General features: G+C 47.0%; 1 protein-coding gene across 1 annotated transcript in view; it reads left to right on the top strand.

The window, feature by feature from the left end:
- fbxo41 (F-box protein 41) overlaps positions 1-19220 on the top strand; it is a 280638-nt gene that overhangs the window by 59394 nt on the left and 202024 nt on the right. The gene's annotated exons all lie outside the window — the stretch shown is intronic.

Below are 19220 nucleotides of genomic sequence, written 5' to 3' on the forward strand. Positions count from 1 at the left end.
TGTGCCTATCCAATAACCGCTTAAATGTTCCTAAAGTGTCTGACTCCACTATCACTGCAGGCAGTCCATTCCACACCCCAACCACTCTCTGCGTAAAGAACCTACCTCTGATATCCTTCCTGTATCTCCCACCACGAACCCTATAGTTATGCCCCCTTGTAATGGCTCCATCCACCCGAGGAAATAGTTTTTGAATGTTCACTCTATCTATCCCCTTCATCATTTTATAAACCTCTATTAAGTCTCCCCTCAGCCTCCTCCGCTCCAGAGAGAACAGCCCTAGCTCCCTCAACCTTTCCTCATAAGACCTACCCTCCAAACCAGGCAGCATCCTGGTAAATCTCCTCTGCACTATTTCCAGCGCTTCCACATCCTTCTTATAGTGAGGTGACCAGAACTGCACATAATATTCCAAATGTGGTCTCACCAAGGTCCTGTACAGTTGCAGCATAACCCCACGGTTCTTAAACTCCAACCCCCTGTTAATAAAAGCTAACACACTATAGGCCTTCTTCACAGCTCTATCCACTTGAGTGGCAACCTTTAGAGATCTGTGGATATAGACCCCAAGATCTCTCTGTTCCTCCACAGTCTTCAGAACCCTACCTTTGACCCTGTAATCCACATTTAAATTAGTCCTACCAAATGAATCACCTCACATTTATCAGGGTTAAACTCCATTTGCCATTTTTCAGCCCAGCTCTGCATCCTATCTATGTCTCTTTGCAGCCTACAACAGCCCTCCACCTCGTCCACTACTCCACCAATCCTGGTGTCATCAGCAAATTTACTGATCCACCCTTCAGCCCCTCCTCTAAGTCATTAATAAAAATCACAAAGAGCAGAGGACCAAGCACTGATCCCTGCGGCACTCCGCTAGCAACCTGCCTCCAATCCGAAAATTTTCCATCCACCACCACCCTCTGTCTTCGATCAGACAGCCAGTTACCTATCCAATCGGCCAACTTTCCCTCTATCCCACACCTCCTCACTTTCATCATAAGCCGACTATGGGGGACCTTATCAAACGCCTTACTAAAATCCATGTATATGACATCAACTGCCCTACCTTCATCAACACACTTAGTTACCTCCTCAAAAAATTCTATCAAATTTGTGAGGCACAACTTGCCCTTCACGAATCCGTGCTGACTATCCCGGATTAATCCGCATCTTTCTAAATGGTCGTAAATCCCATCTCTAAGGACCTTTTCCATCAATTTACCAACCACCCGAAGTAAGACTAACCGGTCTATAATTACCAGGGTCATTTCTATTCCCTTTCTTAAACAGAGGAACAACATTCGCCATTCTCCAGTCCTCTGGCACCATCCCCGTGGACAGCGAGGACCCAAAGATCAAAGCCAAAGGCTCTGCAATCTCATCCCTTGCCTCCCAAAGAATCCTAGGATACATTTCATCAGGCCCAGGGGACTTATCGACCTTCAGTTTATTCATAACTGCCAGGACATCCTCCCTCCGAACATCTGTTTCCCCCAGCCTATTAGCCTGTAACACCTTCTCTTCCTCAAAAACATGGCCCCTCTCCTTGGTGAACACTGAAGAAAAGTATTCATTCATCACCTCGCCTATCTCTACTGACTCCATACACAAGTTCCCACTACTGTCCTTGACCGGCCCTAACCTCACCCTGGTCATTCTTTTATTCCTCACATAAGAGTAAAAAGCCTTGGGGTTTTCCTTGATCCGACCCGCCAAGGACTTCTCGTGTCCCCTCCTAGCTCTCCCAAGCCCCTTTTTCAGCTCATTCCTTGCTAACTTGTAACCCTCAATCGAGCCATCTGAACCTTGTTTCCTCATCCCTACATAAGCTTCCCTCTTCCTTTTCACAAGACATTCCACCTCTTTTGTGAACCATGGTTCCCTCACTCGGCCATTTCCTCCCTGCCTGACAGGGACATACCTATCAAGGACACCCAGTATTTGTTCCTTGAAAAAGTTCCACTTTTCATTAGTTCCTTTCCCTGACAGTTTCTGTTCCCAACGTATGCCCCCTAATTCTTGCCTAATCGCATCATAATTACCTCTCCCCCAATTGTAAACCTTGCCCTGCGTATGGCCCTATCCCTCTCCATTGCAATAATAAAAGACACCGAATTGTGGTCACTATCTCCAAAGTGCTCTCCCACAACCAAATCTAACACTTGGCCCGGTTCATTTCCCAGTACCAAATCCAATGTGGCCTCACCTCTTGTCGGCCTATCCACATATTGTGTCAGGAAACCCTCCTGCACACACTGCACAAAAAGTGCCCCATCCAACCTATTTGACCTACAAAGGTTCCAATCAATATTTGGGAAGTTAAAGTCCCCCATGTGTAGCGGGATCCCTCTTTTTAACTCCACTGGGCTTATTTTAGGTTTGGTTCTCCGTCACCCAAACCCCACCAATGCCCGAGTGATTCTCTCTCTCGCCGATGGAACAATGGCCACCTTGCGTCTACTTCACTAGAGTAGCGCTCCCAAGAGAGAGAAAAGGAAACTGCTGCCTATCCACTACCTGGCAGCCTTTCCTGAGTGGGCGGTTTCGAAGCGCCCAGGGTACCCTCAGTTCTAGACTCCGTAATTATGGTAAGGAATATTTATATTGTGACTTAGTCAGAGATCATTGGTGAGAAATTGAAAAGATCAAAACGGACTCCAACGGAAGTCAAAGATATATATCTTAAAACATCAAGGTCAAAGGTCATCAAACACCAGGAAAACAACACACCATGCCTTATGCTCTATAAGACTATAGCTATGGAAGGAATACTAAAACGGACACCACGGAATTCTTACTTTATACAAGTTTACCACGTCTTAAACTATGAAAGGTACATGCAAAAGCCCCCCCCTTTCCCCAAAGCCTCATCCACTATGATGATCTCGGGAACTTCGCGAATTACCAGGGGATACTCACAATCCTAGTTTAAATTGCTCAGTGGGCTTCGGGCTGCGTGCTGGAGACGAACGAGAGGCAGGAAACAGGAGAGGAGTGCTGTCATGCTGGTCCGAAGAGAAAAGAGGGAAGAAATGGCCGGCCTGACCATCCTTTTATATTGTAAAACTTGAATTATTTTCCTGCCAACTCCGCCCCCCTTCCAACCGGCAGTTCCACAGACAAAGTGTTATCTGCAGCTGCGATCTTACAGTCCATAGAGACCAGATGGTCCCATCCCAGGTGATAGGTCTCTTGCTGTCCTTTATTGTTCCATCGGAGATCGTTTAATTGTTTTCTCATTAGGGAAATGGGCTTCTCCTCGCTCTGGGACAAGGCCATTATCACCTGTATTGAGTCCAGACCAGGTGTATTGTCTTGCTGCCGGCCTAGTCTGGTGAGGTCGTCAGGTCCTTTTTGTGCTGCTGATAACCTAATCAGCAGTCTGTCTGGTTTCTGGCTGCTTGCAATTTCTGGACTGGGCCCCTTCGCACACACACACACACACACACAGGCTGGCTGGGCTCCCTGGGACATTTTTGGTCAAGTCCTGCAGCCAAGTGTGGCCACTTTCACAGTTCTTTAGGGTTCAAGTCCTTTTCCCAGCTCATAAAAAAGGCCTGAGTTGCCCGAAAAACTTACACATGACAACTACCCTGTGACCCCCACACATATCCATAATCTGCTTCGCAATTTCTTCCTCCACATCTCTATTACTATTTGGGGGCCTATAGTAAACTCCTAACAACGTGACCGCTCCTTTCCTATTTCTAACCTCAGCCCATATTACCTCAGTGTGCCGATCCCCCTCGAAGTGCCTTTCCGCAGCCGTTAAACTATCCTTGATTAACAATGCCACTCCTCCACCTCTTTCACCAGCTTCCCTACACTTAGTGAAACATCTATACCCCGGAATGTCCAACAACCATTCCTGTCCTTGTTCTATCCACGTCTCCGTAATGGCCACAACATCATAGTCCCAAGTACCAATCCACACCCCAAGTTCATCTACCTTGTTCCGGATGCTCCTCGCATTGAAGTAGACACACTTCAACCCACCTTCCTGTCTATCGGTACCCACCCTTGACCCTGATACCTTCCCCAATACCTCACCACCCTCACTGACTTCTGGACGACAACTCCTTTTCCCACTCCCCTGACAAATTAGTTTAAACCCCCCTGAAGAGCCGTAACAAATTTCTCTCCTAGGATCTTGGTGCCCCTCTGGTTCAGGTGCACCCCGTCCTGTTTGTACAGGTCCCACCTTCCCCAGAATGTGTTCCAATTATCCACGTATCTGAAACCCTCCCTCCTACACCATCCCTGCAACCACATGTTTAACTGCACTCTCTCTCTGTTCCTCAACTCGCTATCACGTGGCACCGGCAACATACCAGAGATGACCACATGTCCCTTCTCTTACCTATGTCATTGGTACCAACGTGTACCACGACTTGTGACTGTTTCCCCTCCCCCTTCAGAATCCGGAAAACACGGTCTGAGACGTCACGGACCTTGGCATCCGGTAGGCAACATAGCATCCGTGAGTCTCTTTTGCTGCCACAGAACCTCCTATCTATCCCTCTAACTAACGAGTCCCCAATAACTATTGCCCTCCCGCTCTGCCCCTTACCCTCCCGAGCCACAGAGACGGACACAGTGCTGGAGATCCTCTCACTGCGGCTCCCCACTGGTATGTCATCCCCCTCAACCGTATCCAAAGCGGAATACTTGTTGCTAAGGGGAACGACCACCGGGGATCCCTGCACGGACTGCTTCCTCTCAGCCCCTCTCACCGTCACCCATCTGTTTCCATTCCTCGGAGTAACTGTATCCCTAAAGCTTCTGTCTATGGCCACCTCTGCGTCCCTAATGATCCTAAGTTCATCCAACTCCAGCTCCAGTTCCCTAACACGGTTTTGGAGGAGCTGCAGATGGGTGCACTTCCCACAGATGTAATCAGCAGGGACACTGTCGTCGTCCCTCACCTCAAACATAGTGCAAGAGGAACATAGCACTGCCTGCACACCCATCCCCTCTAGATACCTTGCCAGTACCAGGTAGAAAGTGCAAAAATGAATTAAACTCACCCCTGCTCGCCCTTACGTAATGAGACACTGTGGGTAGAACTCAGAAACAGGAAGGGGGCAGTCACTATGATGGGGATGTACTACAGGCCTCCCAAAAGCCCACAGAAAGTTGAAGAACGGATATGTAAGCAGATTCTGGACAGGTGCAGAAATAATCGGGTTGTTATCGTGGGGGACTTTAATTTTCCTCAGATTGACTGGAAATCCCTTGGGGCTAAGGATGCGGATGGTGAGGAATTTGTTAAGTGTGCCCAGGAAGGTTTTTGGAATAATATGTAGATAGTCCAACTAGAGAGGGGGCTATACTGGACCTAGTACTAGGGAATGTGCTCGACCAGTTCATCAAAGTTGCAATGGGGGAACATGTGGCGAACAGTGACCACAATTCCAAAAGCTTTCAGATACTGATGGAAAAGGACAAGTGTTGTCCTCAGGTTAAGATGCTACATTGGGGGAAGGCTAACTACAACCAGATTAGGCAGGATTTGGAGGCTGTTGTTTGTGTCCTCTGATGGTCCTCATCACTATCCGCAAATCCACCAACCTTTGTGTCGTCCGCAAACTTACTAATCAAACAAATAGTTACATTTTCCCCCAAGCCATTAAAAAATATTACAAACAGCAAAGGTCCCAGCACTGATCCCTGAGGAATGCCACTTGTCACAGCCCTCCATTCAGAAATGCACCCTTCCACTGCTACCCTCTGTCTTCTTTGACCGACTGTAGTCATGATGTGGAGATGCCAGCGTTGGACTGGGGTAAACACAGTAAGAAGTTTAACAACACCAGGTTAAAGTCCCAACAGGTTTATTTGGTAGCAAAAGCCACACAAGCTTTCGGAGCTCCAAGCCCCTTCTTCAGGTGAGTGGGAATTCTGTTCACAAACAGGGCATATATTTACGTGAATAATGGTTGGAAACGGCCTCAACCGGGATATTGGGTTCATGTCACACTATCTGTAACCCCCACAGTTGCCTGACCTGCCGAGTTTCACTGGCTGTCTTGTCTGGAGACAATACACATCTTTTTAGCCTGTCTTGATGCTCTCTCCACTCACATTGTTTTGTTTCTAAAGACTTGATTAGCTGTAAGTATTCGCATTCCAACCATTATTCATGTAAATTGAGTCTCTGTCTTTATATGCCCTGTTTGTGAACAAAATTCTCACTCACCTGAAGAAGGGGCTTGGAGCTCCGAAAGCTTGTGTGGCTTTTGCTACCAAATAAACCTGTTGGACTTTAACCTGGTGTTGTTAAACTTCTTACCTTCTTTGACCGAGCCAGTTCTGTATCCACCTTATCAGCTCACCTCTGATCCCATGCGACTTCACCTTCTGCACCAGTCTGCCATGACTCTATGAGGTACCTTGTCAAAGGCCTTACTGAAATCCATGTAGACAACATCCACTGCCCTACCCTCATCAATCATCTTCGTCACTTCCTCGGAAAACTCGATCAAGTTAGTGAGACACGACCTCTCCTTCACAAAACCATGTTGCCTCTCGCTAATAAGTCCACTTACTCTCAAGTGGGAGTAAATCCTGTCTCGAAGAATCCTCTCCAATAATTTCCCTATCACTGATGTAAGGTTCAGAGACCTGTAATTACCTGGATTATTCTTGCTACCCTTCTTAAACAAAGGAACAACATTAGCTATTCTCCAATCTTCTGGGAGCTCCCCTATAGCTAGTGACACAAAGATTTCTCTCAAGGCCCCAGCAATTTCCTCCCTGGCCTCTCTCAGTATTCTGGGGCATATCCCTGGGGACTTGTCTACCTAAATGTTTCTCAAGAACCCCAATACCACCTCCTTTTTGATCTCAATAGCATGTTTTGTACAAGGGAAATCATATCTCACTCATATAATTGAGTTTTTAAAGGAGGTGACAAAAATGATTGATGAGGGAAGGGCTGTGGATATTGTCTACAGGGACTTTAGCAAAGCATATTGCAAGGTCCTTCATGGCAGGCTGGTGCAAAAGATTAAATCACAAGGGATCAGGGGTGGACTAGTTAGATGGATTCAGAACTGGCTTGGCCATAGAATACAGTAAGAAGTCTAACAACACCAGGTTAAAGTCCAACAGGTTTATTTGGTAGCAAAAGCCACTTTTGCTACCAAATAAATCTGTTGGACTTTAACCTGGTGTTAGACTTCTTACTGTGTTTACCCCAGTCCAACGCAGGCATCTTATGAATGAACTTACCTTGTATTAAGTTGATCTTTCTCTACACCCTAGCTATGACTGTAACATTCTGCACTCTCTCATTTCCTTCTCCATGAACAGTATGCTTTATATAACGCGCAAGAAAAATACTTTTCACTGTATACTAATACATGTGACAATAAACCAAATCACCTCTTCAGCCATGTATTCATCCTACATATCCTGCTGTTTCTACTCTGACTAGCACGTGGCACTGGTAATAATCCTGAGATAGCTGTCTTTTGTGTCCTAGTTTTCAACTTGCTTCTAGCTACCTATATTCTGCTTTTGGATAAGAGAGGGCAGAAAGGGACATCAGTTTTGCGTGTCTTGGGCATAGAACATAGAACATAGAACAGTACAGCACAGAACAGGCCCTTCGGCCCACGATGTTGTGCCGACCTTCATCTGAAACCAAGATCAAGCTATCCCACTCCCTACCATCCTGGTGTGCTCCATGTGCCTGTCCAATAACCGCTTAAATGTTCCTAAAGTGTCTGACTCCACTATCACTGCAGGCAGTCCATTCCACACCCCAACCACTCTCTGCGTGAAGAACCTACCTCTGATATCCTTCCTATATCTCCCACCATGAACCCTATAGTTATGCCCCCTTGTAATAGCTCCATCCACCCGAGGAAATAGTCTTTGAACGTTCACTTGATCTATCCCCTTCATCATTTTATAAACCTCTATTAAGTCTCCCCTCAATCTCCTCCGCTCCAGAGAGAACAGCCCCAGCTCCCTCAACCTTTCCTCATAAGACCGACACTCCAAACCAGGCAGCATCCTGGTAAATCTCCTCTGCACTCTTTCCAGCGCTTCCACATCCTTCTTATAGTGAGGTGACCAGAACTGCACGCAATATTCCAAATGCGGTCTCACCAAGGTCCTGTACAGTTGCAGCATAACCCCACGGCTCTTAAACTCCAACCCCCTGTTAATAAAAGCTAACACACTATATGCCTTCTTCACAGCTCTATCCACTTGAGTGGCAACCTTTAGAGATCTGTGGATATAGACCCCAAGATCTCTCTGTTCCTCCACAGTCTTCAGAACCCTACCTTTGACCCTGTAATCCACATTTAAATTTGTCCTACCAAAATGAATCACCTCACATTTATCAGGGTTAAACTCCATTTGCCATTTTTCAGCCCAGCTTTGCATCCTATCTATGTCTCTTTGCAGTCTACAACACCCCTCCACCTCATCCACTACTCCACCAATCTTGGTGTCATCAGCAAATTTACTGATCCACCCTTCAGCCCCCTCCTCTAAGTCATTAATAAAAATCACAAAGAGCAGAGGACCAAGCACCGATCCCTGCGGCACTCCGCTAGCAACCTGCCTCCAGTCCGAAAATTTTCCATCCACCACCACCCTCTGTCTTTGATCAGACAGCCAGTTACCTATCCAATCGGCCAACTTTCCCTCTATCCCACACCTCCTTACTTTCATCATAAGCCGACCATGGGGGACCTTATCAAACGCCTTACTAAAATCCATGTATATGACATCAACCGCCCTACCTTCATCAACACACCTAGTTACCTCCTCAAAAAATTCTATCAATTTTGTGAGGCACGATTTGCCCTTCACGAATCCGTGCTGACTATCTCGGATTAATCCGCATCTTTCTAAATGGTCGTAAATCCCATCCCTAAGGACCTTTTCCATCAATTTACCAACCACCGAAGTCAGACTAACCGGTCTATAATTACCAGGGTCATTTCTATTCCCTTTCTTAAACAGAGGAACAACATTTGCCACTCTCCAGTCCTCTGGCACCATCCCCGTGGACAGCGAGGACCCAAAGATCAAAGCCAAAGGCTCTGCAATCTCATCCCTCGCCTCCCAAAGAATCCTAGGATACATTTCATCAGGCCCAGGGGACTTATCGACCTTCAGTTTATTCAAAACTGCCAATACATCCTCCCTCCGAACATCTATTTCCTCCAGCCTATTAGCCTGTAACACCTTCTCTTCCTGAAAAACATGGCCCCTCTCCTTGGTGAACACTGAAGAAAAGTATTCATTCATCACCTCGCCTATCTCTACTGATTCCATACACAAGTTCCCACCACTGTCCTTGACCGGCCCGAACCTCACCCTGGTCATTCTTTTATTCCTCACATAAGAGTAAAAAGCCTTGGGGTTTTCCTTGATCCGACCCGCCAAGGACTTCTCATGTCCCCTCCTAGCTCTCCTAAGCCCCTTTTTCAGCTCATTCCTTGCTAATAGTTGGACGCAGCGAGCCATGAGGACAAACATTGTCATTTATATCACATGGCAGCCCATCGCTGGTACACAGGTCCAGGAAGCTTTTTGTTGCAGATAGGCATTATAGACAGGACAATTTAAACAGTCCCGATTTCTCCTCTTACGATCCATCCTGCTCCTGCTCTGCCCAGAAACAGAAAAATATTTTTGATTTCCCCTTTTTATAAATGGTGGCCTGTTTCCCAAATCTGTAAGGTGGTTGTGTTCCAATGCTCTGCAAATAATGTGCTCAGCAAACCAGAGATAAGATAAAATAAAAGTGGTAGCTTTTGTTCACTGAGTCATAAAGATTTACAGCATGGAAACAGGCCATTCAGCCCAACTTGTCCATGTCCTCCAGTTTTTACCATTTAAGCTGATCCCAATTACCCGCATTTGGCCCATATCCCTCTATACCCATAGTACCCATGTAACTATCCAAATGCTTTTTAAAAGACAAAATTATACCCGTCTCTACTACTACCTCTGGCAGCTTGTTCCAGACACTCGCCACCCTCTGTGTGAAAAAATTGCACCCTGAACACTTTTGTATCTTTTGTATCTCTCCCCTCTCACTTTAAACCTATGCCCTCTAGTTATAGACTCCCCTACCTTTGGGAAAAGATATTGACTAGCTGATCTATGCCCCTCATTATTTTATAGACCTCTATAAGATCACCTCTAAGCCTCCTACGCTCCAGAGAAAAAAGTCCCAGTCATAGTCATAGAGGTTTACAACATGGAAACAGGCCCTTCGGCCCAACTTGTCCACGCCGCTCTTTTTTTTAAAAACCCCGAAGCTAATCCCAATTACCCGCATTTGGCCCATATCCCTCTATACCATCGTACCCATGTAACTATCTAAATGCTTTTTAAAAGACAAAATTGAACCCGCCTCTACTACTTCCTCTGGCAGCTTGTTTCAGACACTCACCACCCTCTGTGTGAAAAAATTGCCCCTCTGGACACTTTTGTATCTCTCCCCTCTCACCTTGAGCCTGTGCCCTCTAGTTTTAGACTCCTCTACCTTTGGGAAAATATATTGACTATCTAGCTGATCTGTGCCCCTCATTATTTTATAGACCTCTATAAGATCACCCTTCAGCCTCCTACACTCCAGAGAAAAAAGTCCCAGTCTATCCAGCCTCTCCTTATAACCCAATCCATCAAGTCCCGGTAGCATCCTAGTAAATCGTTTCTGCCCTCTTTCTAGTTTAATAATATCCTTTCTATAATAGGGTGACCAGAATTGCACACAGTATTCCAAGCCTTACCAAAGTCGATCCAGCCTCACTTATAACTCAAACCATCAAGTCCCGGTAGCAAAGAACAAAGAATAAAGCAAATTACAGCACAGGAACAGGCCCTTCGGCCCTCCAAGCCTGCACCGACCATGCTGCCCGATGTAACTAAAACCCTACCCTTCTGGAGACCATATCCCTCTATTCCCATCCTATTCATGTATTTGTCAAGACGTCCCTTAAAAGTCACTACCGTATCCGCTTCCACGACCTCCCCTGGCAACGAGTTCCAGGCACCCACTACTCTGTGTAAAAAATCTACCTCGTACATCTCTTTTAAACCTTGCCCCTTGCACCTTAAACCTGTGCCCCCTAGTAATTGACTCTTCCACCCTGGGAAAAAGCTTCTGACTATCCACTCTGTCCATGCCCCTCATAATCTTGCAGACTTCTATATGGTCGCCCCTCAACCTCCGTCGTTCCAGTGAGAACATCCGAGTAAATCTTTTCTGCACTCTTTCTAGTTTAATAATATCCTTTCTATAACCAGAACTATACACAGTATTCCAAGTGTGACCGTACCAATGTCTTGTACAACTTCAATAAGACGTTCCAACTTCTGTATTCAATGTTCTGACCAATGAAACCAAGGATGCCGAATGCCTTCTTCACCACTGTGTCTACCTGTGACTCCACTTTCAAGGACCTATGAACATGTACCCCTAGATCTCTTTGTTCTAAAACTCTCCCCAACGTCCTGCCATTAACTGAGTAAGTCCTGCCCTGGTTTGACCGAAAAAAATGCATCATTTCACATTTGTCTAAATTAAGAACATAAGAACATAAGAAATAGGAGCAGGAGTAGGCCATCTAGCCCCTCGAGCCTGCCCCGCCATTCAATAAGATCATGGCTGATCTGACGTGGATCAGTACCACTTACCCGCCTGATCCCCATAACCCTTAATTCCCTTACCGATCAGGAATCCATCCATCCGCGCTTTAAACATATTCAGCGAGGTAGCCTCCACCACCTCAGTGGGCAGAGAATTCCAGAGATTCACCACCCTCTGGGAGAAGAAGTTCCTCCTCAACTCTGTCTTAAACCGACCCCCCTTTATTTTGAGGCTGTGTCCTCTAGTTTTAACTTCCTTACTAAGTGGAAAGAATCTCTCCACCTCCACCCTATCCAACCACCGCATTATCTTATAAGTCTCCATAAGATCCCCCCTCATCCTTCTAAACTCCAACGAGTACAAACCCAATCTCCTCAGCCTCTCCTCATAATCCAAACCCCTCATCTCCGGTATCAACCTGGTGAACCTTCTCTGCACTCCCTCCAATGCCAATATATCCTTCCTCATATAAGGGGACCAATACTGCACACAGTATTCCAGCTGCGGCCTCACCAATGCCCTGTACAGGTGCATCAAGACATCCCTGCTTTTATATTCTATCCCCCTCGCGATATAGGCCAACAGGGGCTGGGGTCCGGGATGTGTCTGACAGGGTATTCAGGACTCTTAGGGGGGAGGGAGGGTGTCAGAGAGGAGGTTTGATGAGGACTTATCTGTTGAGGTAGTATGGGCGGAGATTAGAAATAGGAGAGGAGAGGTCACCCTGTTGGGAGTCTTTTATAGACCTCCTAAAAGTTCTAGAGAGGTTGAGGAAAGGATTGCGGAGTCAATCCTGCTTAGGAGTGAAAGTAATAGGGCAATTGTTATGGGGGATTTTAACTTGACTAATATTGACTGGAATTGTTATAGCTCTAGCTCGTTAGAGGGGTCAGTTTTTGTTCAAAGCGTGCAGGAAGGTTTTTTGACTCAGTATGTAGACAGGCCAACTAGAGGTGAGGCTATATTGGATCTGGTGCTGGGAAATGAGCCAGACCAGGTGCTAGACTTGGAAGTTGGTGTGCATTTTGGTGATAGTGACCACAATTCGGTTACGTTCACCTTAGTGATGGAAAGGGATAGGCATGAACCTCGGGCCAGTGGTTTTAGCTGGGGGAAGGGTAATTATGAGGCTATTAGGAGAGAATTAGGAAGCATAGGTTGGACTAGGAGATTACAGGGACTGGGAACGTCCGACATGTGGAGTTTTTTCAAGGAGCAGCTACTGCGAGTCTGTGATAGGTATGTCCCTGTCAGGCAAGGAGGAATTGGTAGGGCTAGGGAACCGTGGTGCACCAAAAAAGTTTCTTTGTTGGTTAAAAAGAAAAAGGAGGCTTATGTTCGGATGAGACGTGAGCACTCGGGTAGTGCACTAGAAAGCTTTAGATTGGCTAAGAGGGAGTTGAAGAGCGAGCTTAGAAGGGCTAAAAGGGGACATGAGAAGACTTTGGCGGATAGGGTTAAAGAGAATCCTAAGGCGTTCTATAGGTATGTCAAGAACAGAAGGTTGGTTAGGGCAAGTTTAGGGCCAGTTATAGATGGCAGAGGGAAGTTATGTGTGGAACCGGAGGAGATTGGTGAAGCATTGAACCAATATTTCTCTTCGGTGTTCACGCAAGGGGACATGAATATAGCTGAGGAGGACACTGGGTTGCAAGGGAGTAGAATAGACAGTATTACAGTTGATAAGGAGGATGTGCAGGATATTCTGGAGGGTCTGAAAATAGATAAATCCCCTGGTCCGGATGGGATTTATCCAAGGATTCTCTGGGAGGCAAGAGAAGTGATTGCAGAGCCTCTGGCTCTGATCTTCAGGTCGTCGTTGGCCTCTGGTATAGTACCAGAAGATTGGAGGTTAGCGAATGTTGTCCCATTGTTTAAGAAGGGGAACAGAGACTTCCCCGGGAATTATAGACCGGTGAGTCTCACTTCTGTTGTCGGCAAGATGTTGGAAAAAATTATAAGGGATAGGATTTATAGTTATTTGGAGAGTAATGAATTGATAGGTGATAGTCAGCATGGTTTTGTGGCAGGTAGGTCGTGCCTTACTAACCTTATTGAGTTTTTTGAGAAAGTGACCAAGGAGGTGGATGGGGGCAAGGCAGTGGACGTGGTATATATGGATTTTAGTAAGGCGTTTGATAAGGTTCACCATGGTAGGCTTCTGCAGAAAATGCAGATGTATGGGATTGGGGGTGATCTAGGAAATTGGATCAGGAATTGGCTAGCGGATAGGAAACAGAGGGTGGTGGTTGATAGTAAATATTCATCATGGAGTGCGGTTACAAGTGGTGTACCTCAGGGATCTGTTTTGGGGCCACTGCTGTTTGTAATATTTATTAATGATCTGGATGAGGGTATAGTTGGGTGGATTAGCAAATTTGCTGATGACACCAAAGTCGGTGGTGTGGTAGACAGTGAGGAAGGGTGTCGTAGTTTGCAGGAAGACTTAGACAGGTTGCAAAGTTGGGCCGAGAGGTGGCGGATGGAGTTTAATGCGGAGAAGTGTGAGGTAATTCACTTTGGTAGGAATAACAGATGTGTTGAGTATAGGGCTAACGGGAGGACTTTGAATAGTGTGGAGGAGCAGAGGGATCTAGGTGTATGTGTGCATAGATCCCTGAAAGTTGGGAATCAAGTAGATAAGGTTGTTAAGAAGGCATATGGTGTCTTGGCGTTTATTGGTAGGGGGATTGAATTTAGGAGTCGTAGCGTTATGTTGCAACTGTACACAACTCTGGTGCGGCCGCACTTGGAGTACTGTGTGCAGTTCTGGTCCCCACATTACAGGAAGGATGTGGAGGCTTTGGAGAGGGTGCAGAGGAGGTTTACCAGGATGTTGCCTGGTATGGAGGGGAGATCCTATGAGGAGAGGCTGAGGGATTTGGGATTGTTTTCGCTGGAAAGGCGGCGGCTAAGAGGGGATCTTATTGAAACATATAAGATGATTAGAGGTTTAGATAGGGTGGATAGTGATAGCCTTTTTCCTCTGATGGAGAAATCCAGCACGAGGGGGCATGGCTTTAAATTGAGGGGGGGTAGTTATAGAACCGATGTCAGGGGTAGGTTCTTTACCCAGAGGGTGGTGAGGGATTGGAATGCCCTGCCAGCATCAGTAGTAAATGCGCCTAGTTTGGGGGCGTTTAAGAGATCCGTAGATAGGTTCATGGACGAAAAGAAATTGGTTTAGGTTGGAGGGTCACAGTTTTTTTTTAACTGGTCGGTGCAACATCGTGGGCCGAAGGGCCTGTTCTGCGCTGTAATGTTCTATGTTCTATGTTCTAACATCCCATTTGCCTTCTTGATCACCTGTTGTACCTGCAGACTGGGCTTTTGCGTCTCATGCACAAGGACCCCCAGGTCCCTTTGCACGGTAGCATGATTTAATTTGTTTCCATTGAGATAGTAATCCCATTTGTTATTATTTCCTCCAAAGTGTATAACCTCGCATTTCTCAACGTTATACTCCATTTGCCATATCCTCGCCCACTCACTCAGCCTGTCCAAATCTCTCTGCAGATCTTCTCCGTCCTCCACACGATTCACTTTTCCACTTATCTTTGTGTCGTCTGCAAACTTCGTTACCCTACACTCCGTCCCCTCCTCCAGATCATCTATATAAATGGTGAATAGTTGCGGCCCGAGTACCGATCCCTGCGGCACGCCACTAGTTACCTTCCTCCAACCGGAAAAACACCCATTTATTCCGACTCTTTGTTTCCTGTCGGATAGCCAGTCCCCAATCCACTTTAACACACTACCCCCAACTCCGTGTGCCCTAATCTTCTTCAGCAGCCTTTTATGGGGCACCTTATCAAACGCCTTTTGGAAATCCAAAAACACCGCATCCACCGGTTCTCCTCCATCAACCGCCCTAGTCACATCTTCATAAAAATCCAACATGTTAGTCAAGCACGACTTTCCCCTCATGAATCCATGCTGCGTCTGATTGATCGAACCATTTCTATCCAGATGCCCTGCTATCTCCTCTTTAATAATGGATTCCAGCATTTTCCCTACTACAGACGTTAAGCTGACCGGCCTGTGGTTACCCGCCTTTTGCCTCCTTCCTTTTTTAAACAGCGGCGTAACATTAGCCGTTTTCCAATCAACCGGCACTACCCCAGAATGCAACGAGTTTTGATAAATTAAACTCCATCTGCCATTCATCAGTCCACTGGCCCAATTGATCAAGATCCCATTGCAATTGGAGATAACTTTCTTCACTGTCCACTATGCCACCAATCTTGGTGTCATCTGCAAACTTAATAACCATGCCTCCTATATTCTCATCCAAGGAGGGTAGTGCTAATTGGGGACTCTACGGTGAGGGGGTCAGATAGGCGTTTTTGCGGACACAGACGGGACTCTCGGATGGTGGTTTGTCTCCCTGGTGCAGGGGTCCGGGATGTCTCTGGTCGAGTCCCAGAAATCCTGAAGGGGGAGGGAGAGGAGCCGAAGGTCGTGATGCATATAGGTACTGCTGACATAGGTAGGAAGAGGGAAGGGGTCATGAAAAGAGAATATAGGGAGTTAGGTAGACAGCTGAGAAAGAGGAATGCAAAGGTAGTAATCTCGGGATTGCTGCCTGTGCCGCGGGAGAGTGAGAACAGGAATCGGTGGAGAATGAATGCGTGGCTGAGGGACTGGAGCAAGGGACAAGGATTTGGGTACTTGGATCATTGGGACCTCTTTAGGGGCAGGTGTGACCTGTTTAAAAAAGACGGGTGGCACTTGAATCCCAGGGGGACCAATATCCTGGCGGGAAGGTTGGCTAAGGCTACTGGAGAGACTTTAAACTAGAAAGGTTGGGGGGAGGGAATCGAAATGAGGGGACTGAGAGCGAGGAGGTTAGCTCGCAAATAGATAAGGAATGTAAACAGGGTAAGAGGAAGGTTAGATGAGTGATGGAGAAGGGAAGTGCTCAGGCTGAAGGTCTGAGATGTGTCTATTTTAATGCCAGGAGTGTAGTGAATAAAGTGGATGAGCTTAGAGCGTGGATTGCTGCTTCGAATTGTGATGTGGTGGCCATTACGGAGACTTGGATGTCTCAGGGACAGGACTGGGTGCTTCAGGTGCCGGGTTTTAGATGTTTCAGGAAGGACAGGGAGGGAGGCAAGAGAGGGGGGGGAGTGGCACTGTTGATCAGGGATAGTGTCACGGCTGTAGAGAAGGTGGACGCCGTGGAGGGATTGACGACGGAGTCTCTGTGGGTGGAGGTTAGGAACAGGAAGGGGTCGGTAACTTTGCTGGGTGTTTTCTATAGGCCGCCCAATAGTAACAGAGATGTTGAGGAGCAGATGGGGAAACAGATCCTGGAGAGATGTAGGAATAACAGAGTTGTCGTGATGGGAGATTTTAATTTCCCAAACATAGATTGGAATATCCCTAGGGCTAGGGGTTTGGATGGAGAGGAGTTTGTTAGGTGTGTCCAGGAGAGTTTCCTGACACAGTATGTGGATAAGCCTACTAGAGGAGAGGCTGTACTTGATCTGGTGCTGGCTAATGAACCTGGACAGGTGGAGGATCTCTCGGTGGGTGAGCATCTTGGGGATAGCGATCATAATTCTATCTCCTTCACGATAGCATTGGAAAGAGATAGGATCAGGCAGGCGAGGAAAGTGTTTCTCTGGAGTAAAGGGAAATACAGTGTCATCAGGGAGGAAATTAGACGGGTAAATTGGAAGGAGGCATTCTTGGGGAAAAGTACCGAAGGAAAGTGGAGGATTTTCAAGGAATGTTTGTCTGGAGCTCTGCATGACAACGTTCTGATGAGACAGGGGGGTGTTGGTAGGGTACGGGAACCGTGGTGCACGAAGGTTGTGATGAACCTGGTGAATAAGAAAAGAGAGGCGTACAGAAGGTTCAGAGAGCTAGGAGGTGTTAAGGATTTAGAGGAGTATACGGGATGGAGGAAGGAGCTTAAGAAGGAAATTAGGAGAGCGAGAAGGGGTCATGAGAAGGCCTTGGCGGGTAAGATTAAGGAGAATCCCAAGGCTTTCTACAAATATGTCAAGAGTAAAAGGATGAGATGTGAAGGCATAGGACCCTTAAAAGGTGAAGGGGGAAAAGTTTGTGCGGAACCGTTAGAAATGGCGGAGGTGCTTAATGAATACTTTACCTCGGTATTCACGGTGGAAAGGGATCTGGGTGGTTGTACTGCTGGTTTGCGGTGGACAGAAAGGATCGAGCATGTGGACATAAAGAAAGAGGATGTGTTGGAACTATTGAATGGCATCAAGGTTGGTAAGTCGCCGGGACCGGATGGGATGTACCCCAGGTTACTGTGGGAGGCGAGGGAGGAGATTGCGGAGCCTTTGGCGATGATCTTTGCATCATCGATGGAGACGGGAGAGGTTCCGGAGGATTGGAGGATTGCAGATGTGGTCCCTATATTCAAGAAAGGGAACAGGGACAGCCCGGGAAATTACCGACCGGTGAGTCTAACCTCAGTGGTTGGTAAGTTGATGGAGAGGATCCTGAGAGACAGGATTTATGATCATCTAGAGAAGTTTAGTATGATCAAAAGTAGTCAGCACGGCTTTGTCAAGGGCAGGTCGTGCCTTACGAGCCTGGTTGAGTTCTTTGAAAATGTGACCAAACACATTGACGAAGGAAGAGCGGTGGATGTGGTCTATATGGACTTCAGCAAGGCGTTCGATAAGGTCCCCCATGCAAGACTTCTTGAGAAAGTGAGAGGGCATGGGATCCAAGGGGCTGTTGCCTTGTGGATCCAGAACTGGCTTGCCTGCAGAAGGCAGAGAGTGGCTGTGGAGGGGTCTTTCTCTGCATGGAGGTCAGTGACCAGTGGAGTGCCCCAGGGATCTGTTCTGGGACCCTTGCTGTTTGTCATTTTCATAAATGACCTGGATGAGGAAGTGGAGGGATGGGTTGGTAAGTTTGCTGACGACACCAAGGTAGGTGGTGTTGTGGATAGTTTGGAGGGATGTCAGAAGTTGCAGCGAGACATAGATAGAATGCAAGACTGGGCGGAGAAGTGGCAGATGGACTTCAACCCGGATAAGTGTGTGGTGATCCATTTTGGCAGATCCAATGGGATGAAGCAGCAGTATAATATGAAGGGTACCATTCTTAGCAGTGTAGAGGATCAGAAGGACCTTGGGGTCCGGGTCCATAGGACTCTTAAATCGGCCTCGCAAGTGGAGGATGCGGTCAAGAAGGCGTACGGCGTACTGGCCTTCATTAATCGAGGGATTGAGTTTCGGAGTCGGGAGATAATGCTGCAGCTTTATAGGACCCTGGTTAGACCCCACTTGGAGTACTGCGCGCAGTTCTGGTCACCTCATTACAGGAAAGATGTTGAAGCCATTGAAAGGGTGCAGAGGAGATTTACAAGGATGTTGCCTGGATTGGGGGGCATGCCTTATGAGGATAGGTTGAGGGAGCTTGGTCTCTTCTCCCTGGAGAGACGAAGGATGAGAGGTGACCTGATAGAGGTTTACAAGATGTTGAGAGGTCTGGATAGGGTAGACTCCCAGAGGCTATTTCAAAGGGCTGAAATGGTTGCTACGAGAGGACACAGGTTTAAGGTGCTGGGGGGTAGGTACAGAGGAGATGTCAGGGGTAAGTTTTT

The sequence above is a fragment of the Mustelus asterias genome, unplaced genomic scaffold (assembly GCF_964213995.1).
Source record: "Mustelus asterias unplaced genomic scaffold, sMusAst1.hap1.1 HAP1_SCAFFOLD_458, whole genome shotgun sequence".
In the NCBI taxonomy this organism is placed as follows: Eukaryota; Metazoa; Chordata; class Chondrichthyes; order Carcharhiniformes; family Triakidae; genus Mustelus; species Mustelus asterias.